Consider the following 7,870-nt stretch of genomic DNA (forward strand, 5'->3'; position numbering starts at 1 on the left):
TATACAATATGTTAAAAAAAAATCATTGCTTTAACAAAGTGTCGCAGGCTACTGTGAAGAAAGGCATGTATTTAACCCACAGTTTTTGAGGTTCAGGAGTCTGGCGCCAGCACTGGGTCAGCTATGAGTGGTCACTTGCTGAGTGTGTTGCCTCATTCCAGATGGCAATGGTGGGAACAGGTTCAGCAGCCAGCAAATGCATGGATACCTAGCTAGAATCTGTCAAAATACCCCAATCTAGACTGAGCATAGACCACAAATTTACCTAAAGATCTTTTAATTTTCCACAACTCTCAAAGATCCACAACTGCAAATATAATATGCCCCAGTACAGGGGAATGCCAGGGCCAGGAAGCGGGAGTGGGTGGATTGGGGAGCAGGGAGTGGGGATAGGGGGCTTTGGGGATATCATTTGAAATGTAAATGAAGAAAATATCTAATAAAAATAATGCCAAAACAAAAAGATCCACAACTGCATCACTACCACACTGAGACCCATGCTTACAAGAAAGATATGGATCTACAAACAGAAGCTATATCTGAACCACAGTGCATATACCAGATAATAAAGAAAGTGAGTGAGAGACAGCTACTGTCGACTGGACTTTGGTCAAACTTATCTTCTCAGTGAGTCTTCCCGCAGTGATTTTCAAATTGACTACTACACTCAGTGTGGATTTCTAGAGAAATTAAGAAGCCATGTGGATGAGGCTGAAAAGGCCATAAATACTTGAAAGTAGAAAATGATCTGCCCCTAGAAGCCTTGCAGGTGTGGCTGTTGTGTTACATGTGTGTCAATTGGTGGCAAAGAGGAGAGAGGCTATGTCTATGTTCAGTGTTCTGACCTATGAACATCTGAATAACTAGTAGCCTAACTGTCCTTGAAAAAAGCTAGCATCAATCAACCACCAGCCCAGTGCCAGGGGGTTCCTACTGGGAGCCAGCTTGAAATGACCACCAATGTCATGCCACATAGGCTCTGCTGGCTTCCAGGACTGGGAGCAAATCAGAGACTAGAAGAACCCCACATAGGATTTAGGGTCCTGGTCAGGAGTGAGTCTGAGACAGAGGACCCTCACATGGGGCCTGTTGGGCAGGTTGAACAAGGAAGGAACAAGCCCAAGATGACCACCAGACTGGCACCATGGGGTCTGGATAGGAAGCTATCCTGATATGACCCCCAATTGGGCACTGAGACTGCCTGAGAAGGCAGACCATGCCCAAGATAACTACTGCTCAGAATCATAATGCATAAGCGAGCAGGGGAGAGCACTCCAGAAAACATTTTGCAGACAAACCTGGATACTCAGAGACCCCAAATGCCTCTAAGAGGAGCAAGTACATGGTGGAGAAGTGGAAAAGAATTAGAAGACTGTGAGCACAATGAAGAGAAGCAGAAATAGAGGGTTGAGAGTAGTGAGAAAGAGCCTGATGTGAGTAATTGGTGATAACATGTGGGGCCCTGGTAGTGTCCTCTGTGACAAAGTACATGTCTGGGTGTGTGGCCTTGAAGCAGTAGGAGACTGTTACCACCAAAGATCACGTTGACATTCCTAGTGTATTCTACTGACCTGCAACATGTTAATATCTGAGGGCTGTGAAAACTGGGCCCACCTCTCACCTGGGTAGGATGAGGGAGCTGGCCCAGGAGGCATGAGAGCAGTAGAGCTGATCCTGTCCATAGCCAGCTGTAGTACTTCAAAGAACAGCTCCACATACTGCAAGAAGTGCAAGTAGCCATCTGGAGTATACAAGTGTAGGAGACCTGACCCTACCCATTTCTCTTATGACAATGTGGACAAGAGAGAGATACTCTCCTCCCCTTTGCCCCTCAACATCTACTCAGCCACGTGTATGCTATACAATGGCATCATCAAAGGACAGATTCCCTCCCTCCCCTCCCTTTTGTCTTGCAGCAAGCAGGAGAATTGACTCTGACAGGGTAATGAGAGGAAGAAAGCGGGCTCTGCCTCTCACCTTCTGCAGCCCTTAGGAGAGCAGGCCTAACACCTCACCTGGACAGTACAGTAGATATAACCCTCATGGTAGGGACACTGGTGAGCCAGCCCTGTGGATGAAAATGTATTTGAGATGGGCCCACCAGTTGTCTGCCATTCAGTAACATGTGCACAGAAGAGTTGTCACTCACCTCTTGCTACTTGTTGCCAGTCTCAAGCAGGAAAACTGGCAGAGAGAGAGAGAGAGAGAAGAAGAAGAAGAAGAAGAAGAAGAAGAAGAAGAAGAAGAAGAAGAAGAAGAAGAAGAAGAAGAAGAAGAAGAGGAGGAGGAGGAGGNGGAGNNGGAGNGGGAGNGGGAGAGGGAGAGGGAGAGGGAGAGGGAGAGGGAGAGGGAGACTTATGTCTCACCTACTGTGGCACTTGGGAGAGCAGGCCCTGTTCCTTACCTGGGCAGAGTTGGCCCTGAATATGAGGTTGCAGCTGATCCATCCCCAAGGGTCTGAATGTGGAAGAGTCAGCCCTGCCTCTTGTCTTCTGGGCTGTGGCACAGATGAGGGAGAGATGCCTTCCTCACCTCCCTTGTCCCTCACTATCTATAGCAGGCAGGAGAGCTGACCCTGGGTCATGAGAGTGGGGACGCTTTCTGCTTGGACTGCTATGTACTTGAAAAGTCTGGCTCCAAAATTTAGACAGATAAAACAGGACACTGCATTGCTGAAGTCCCTTTTACATTCTGTAAGCAATTACATCAGTCCCTGAAGTTATGCATGATAATTGCAGGAGCAGAAAATTGAGAATCTTTTGGGAATAGAATAGAGAGGCTGAACTGATTTCTCCCCTGGGGCAATTAGCACACTATTCCTTTCTTGTGTTTCCTAATAGGACATAGAAAATAATACTGTGTTCATGGTGCCCATGGAAATGTTAGAAACCAGGATCAAGTATTCCAGAGGAAGGTTTTTCTTAGGAAAGTGAAATGTACATTTCCTGTACATAGAAGTTATTTAGATAACTTTTATGACGTCACTAAGCATTTTTATCTTTGTAGTGTTTACTTTCTCTTCACTCTCATAGCCCCCTCATACCTTCCAGGAAATAAATTGGTTTAGATGAGAATATCAACCAGCCAGGATATGCTACCTTAATCACTGTGTCTTACCATGTAACCCTTATTTTATCACTGCAAATTAGCCAAATTAGAAACTCAAGTTTGTTTTTTGTTTTTGTTTTCTTTTTAGATTTCAAATAATTACATAAAAGAGCATTGAGTCACCTCTTAACCCAATGGATTGCTTATATATACAGAAATAAGTAGAAATTCTTTAACCAAGCCAAACAGTGTACAGTGTAACTCCCTTGCTGATACTCATTTCCCTGGGTGATACATAAAATCATTTCTCCTGAGAGTGTTCCCTGTGTATCATTACTCAGGGTCCTAAATCTAATGTTGACACCCACCTTCTAAATCTCTCAGAAATTGGAAAAGAATGGCAGAAACCAAAGCTGCCCTAGAGTGAAACTGTACATGCAGCACAGTCATGGGCATCATGGATTCCCAGAACTGGTCCAGACAGGATCATCCATAGAGAATGGTTAATGCTGTCAGGCTGTCCAGAGAGCAGCCAGATTTTTCCTAGTTTCTTTCTTTTTCTTTCCTACACTTGATAATTTTAAACTCAATTCACCAGAACAAAGCATAAGGAAAAGCATCAGCCTGTCAGCTACTAGATTCTCACAGAGGCGTTCACCTTCTTTTAGCAGAGCGGATGATTCTACCAGAAGGCTGTGTGAACTCCAGTGTAAGCCCAAAGGAAATTAAAATCTTATCGATAAGTCAACCGGAAATTTTGGCTTTGCTAACAATTTGACAATTTCTATTTGGAGGTTTTAACATCATAACAATTATGACTTTATGATTTCTCTTCCCAAATAGGCAATTTCATGTATAGTACAGCAATGTATATTTTGGTATCTACAGATTTACATGTTTTCAACTAAGAGCTGTAATGGCTTATCACACTGGTGTATTAAATCTTAAGTTGGGAAATTGAAAACTTAAGAGGCATATAGAGCATCTTATGGATGGATGTTCCTTCCCATCTTGCTAGAGTCAGAGTTTGGAGTTTAGTCTGAACACTTGGTGTTCAGACCCCAGTATGCATTTTTTTAAGGCCAAAGGAAAAGCAGAAACACTTATGAAATAAAGCAGAAATCTCTCTATTATACAGTCTCCATAGTGATTTTTATGTAACAAGAACACTGTAGGAATGACCATGTAGATGCTGGGCTCATTTCTGTCCTGATTATCAAAATCTTCAGCTTATTGTTATTAGCACAGTTTGTGCTCCTTATTTTGAATTAAAATTTATTGTTCTTTTCCATAACTTCTAAAGAAAATTTTAGGCTTAAAATGGAGTGATAAAATACTGCCAAATATTTCTGTTTCTTTTCCCAGGTTTGTGTTAATTATATTAAAGAAACATAGTGTGTGGTTTGAAATTTAATCTCACTTCAATAGTACGAATTAATGTCCAAAACTTACTAAGGTTACAAGTGTTGTTACATTGTCTCCTCTCAGGAGCAACATTCTGAAGGCTGGTTTTGATTTTCTAATTGATGGGACTTAAAAGCACACAAGGAGCACATCTCTGAGAATGCCGGTGAGAGCATTGTCAAAGGGAATTAACTAAGGGCATAAACCCACCCTCTCCAAATGACATCAATGGTATAAGTGGTCTGTGGGAAAGCCTTGTCTCTTATCCATCTGAGTGTATTTGTCTCTGAGGCTTCCACCCTACAGTAACTGATACTCAGCTATACCCATCCCTGTGGGTAAGCCAATGTAATAAGCCATTTTTATAATAAATACATCTACAGTCAATTTGTTCTGTTCCTCTAGAGAACTCTACCTAAAAGAATTTAAAAATAACATGGTCCAGGATGTAACCCACATAAGATCTGCTGGTGAGTTCAAACTGTTGAGGGATATTCTGTCTAATAAGCAATAAATTTCCAGAGTGCAGAATGGGTGTTTCAGGATCAGATGTGGAGTAGGGTAGGAGGGATGGCCAGATAGCCATGAGAACAGGGACACCAACCCACCCAGAAAATTTTCTACCCCAAATTTACCTTGTCTGCAAGAAGTGCAGACATAGGCGATGGAACAGAGACTGAGGGAATTGAAAATCAATAACTGGCCCAATTTTAAACCCATTTTGTGGGCACCCACCAATCTTTGAAACCATTAATGATCCTTTGTTATGCTTACAGACAGGAATATAGTATGGCTGCCCTGGTAGGACACCCAGCAGCTGACTCAGAGAGATAATTACACCCACAGCCAAACAGTGTACTGACTTTTATAGGAAAATAGGAGGAACGATTAAACCCCTAAGGGATTAGGAATTCCATAGGAAGGGCAACAGAATCAACTAATCTGGAACCTTGAGGTTCTCTGAGACTGGACCACCAACCAAAGAAAATACAGGGACTGGGACTAGGTCTTTACATATACATGTAGCAGATGTGAAGCTTGGTCTTCATGTGGGTCTGGAACAACTGGAGTGGGAGCTATCCCCAAAGACGTTGCCTGTCCATGGGATATGTGCTAACTGGACTGCTTTGCGTAGCCTCAGTGGGAGAGGATACTCCTAGCTTCACAGAGACTTGAAGGGTGGGGGATACCCAGGAAACCCCCACTTGCTCAGATGAGAGGAGGAGGGGGCATGGGGAAAGGATTGTAGAGGTGGTGAAAGGGAGGAGGCAGCAAGCAGGATGTAAAATGAATAAATAAAATAATTAATAAAACATAAAATTAAATAAAAATGAATACAGGTTCCAGGATGTAACTCACAAAAGATCTGGTGGGGAGTTCAAATTTCTGTGGTATATTCTATCTAGTAATCATTTAGGCTCATCTTTGAAAAATATTGATTTTGTTCCATCTTCATAACTTGATACTTTAAAAACTTGACCCTCTTTGTGTTTTGTTGTTGTTGTTTGTCTGAGTTTTGTTTTTTTTTTTTTTTTGTTTTTTGTTTTTTGTTTTTTTGCTTGTACATTGATGTTTTATAACCCTAACATTTTCAGAGAGTTCTCTTATTATTTCCAGAGATTTCTGGAAAGTATGCAACAGGAGTCTGTGCCTCCCACACAAAGGATGTGCCTCTCATTGCACCATGTTTTGAACATGTGTTCATATTTGTATATATTCATTGTGATTCACATCTTGATGGTTTGGATAAGACAGTGTTTCTTAGAATCACTATGACAAATCTATTTTTTTTCTTTTTCTACTTGAGACTACATGAATATCCTGTTCCTACATAACCTTTTACCCACTAATTTTAATTTGTACGTAGGATCTTACTTGATAAAAATATTATAATGATAAATGATTTTCTTATTAATTATTTCAACTATGTAGTTTAACCAGTATACTTCAGTGATATGGGAAATGTCTTTGTTTGATTAATTTATTGTGTTCCTAATTATTAACTGTTAATTTTTGTTTACCAATGTGTTGGTTATTTTTTATTGGAGTTTTTGAAATGTGCCCTATTTTATACTTTATTTTGTTTTCCATTTCTTCAACTTCTGTCACTGTAAGATACTACAGGCTTCCTCTCTACCTCCATCCCCTGTCCCCTTTCCTTCCTTCCTCCTGAATCTCTCTACTATTGTGGAACTAATTCGTTATAAAATAGTGTTTTGGACAGGAGGGAACCACAGAGATTCTGAGGCAGCGCCCTTTTTGGGGCTCCAGACATCCTACCACCTCCCCTGCTAGAGGACAGGTGTCCACCCAGCCCGGAAGGTTTTGGCCTCAGGAATGGCAGGAGCCATCTTGGTCCCGGGACTCTGCCGAAAAGTAGTCTGCACAGGTGAGAGTGTGCACACAGAAGCGGACAGCTTCTGGGGCAGGTGGGAGCCACAGAGCTTCTGAGGCAGCACCCTTTTTGGGCTCCAGACATCTGACCACCTTCCGGTCCACTGCAGCACCTGGGTTCCTGGCCCAGGGAGTCTCCATACACCTGCAAGGACCCACAGAGGATCCCCCACAGGATCCTAAGACCTCTGGTGAGTGGAACACAGCATCTGCTCCAATCCAATCTCACGGGACCTGAGACTGCATTAACTAGGGAAGCAGATAACCCGGCCTGATTAGGGGCACAAGTCCCTTCCGGTCCACTCCAGCACCAGGTTTCCTTGTGCACTGAGTTTCTGGACACCCCCAAGTTTCTCACAGGACCCTCCACGGGATCTTAAGACCTCTGGTGAGTGGAACACAACTTCTTCCAAGAGGTAGGTTCGAACACCAGATATTTGGGCACCTTCCCTGCAAGAGGAGAGCTTGCATGCAGAGAGTACTCTGACCACTGAAACTAAGGATAGAGCTAGTCTCCCAGGTCTGCTGATAGAGGCTAACATAATCACCNGAGGAACAAGCTCTAACCAGAGACAACTATAACAACTAACTCCAGAGATTACCAGATGGGGAAAGGCAAACGTAAAAATCCTACTAACAGAAATCAAGACCACTCACCATCATCAGAACGCAGCACTCCCACCACACCTAGTCCTGGTCGCCCCAACACAACCAAAAAGCTAGACCCTGATATAAAAGCATATCTCATGAAGATGGTAGAGGACATCAAGAAGGACTTTAATAGCTAACTTAAAGAATTACAGGAGAACACTGCTAAAGAGTTACAAGTCCATAAAGAAAAACAGGAAAACACAAACAAACAGGTAGAAGTCCTTAAAGAAAAACAGGAAACACATCCAAACAGGTGATGGAAATGAACAAAACCATACTAAACCTAAAAAGGGAAGTAGACACAATTGAAAAAACCCAAAATGAGGCAACTCTGGAGATAGAAATCCTAGGAAAGAAATCTGGAACCATAGAT

General features: G+C 42.5%; 1 non-coding gene across 1 annotated transcript; it reads left to right on the plus strand.

Annotated features, from left to right (window-relative positions):
• Positions 1–747: 747 nt before the first annotated feature.
• LOC115030495 lies at positions 748–879 on the plus strand. Its single transcript, XR_003836089.1, has one exon. It is a non-coding gene; the product is annotated as a small nucleolar RNA SNORA17 (small nucleolar RNA).
• The last annotated feature ends 6,991 nt before the right edge of the window (positions 880–7,870 follow it).

This window comes from Mus caroli, chromosome 2 (assembly GCF_900094665.2).
Source record: "Mus caroli chromosome 2, CAROLI_EIJ_v1.1, whole genome shotgun sequence".
NCBI classification, from domain to species: domain Eukaryota; kingdom Metazoa; phylum Chordata; class Mammalia; order Rodentia; family Muridae; genus Mus; species Mus caroli.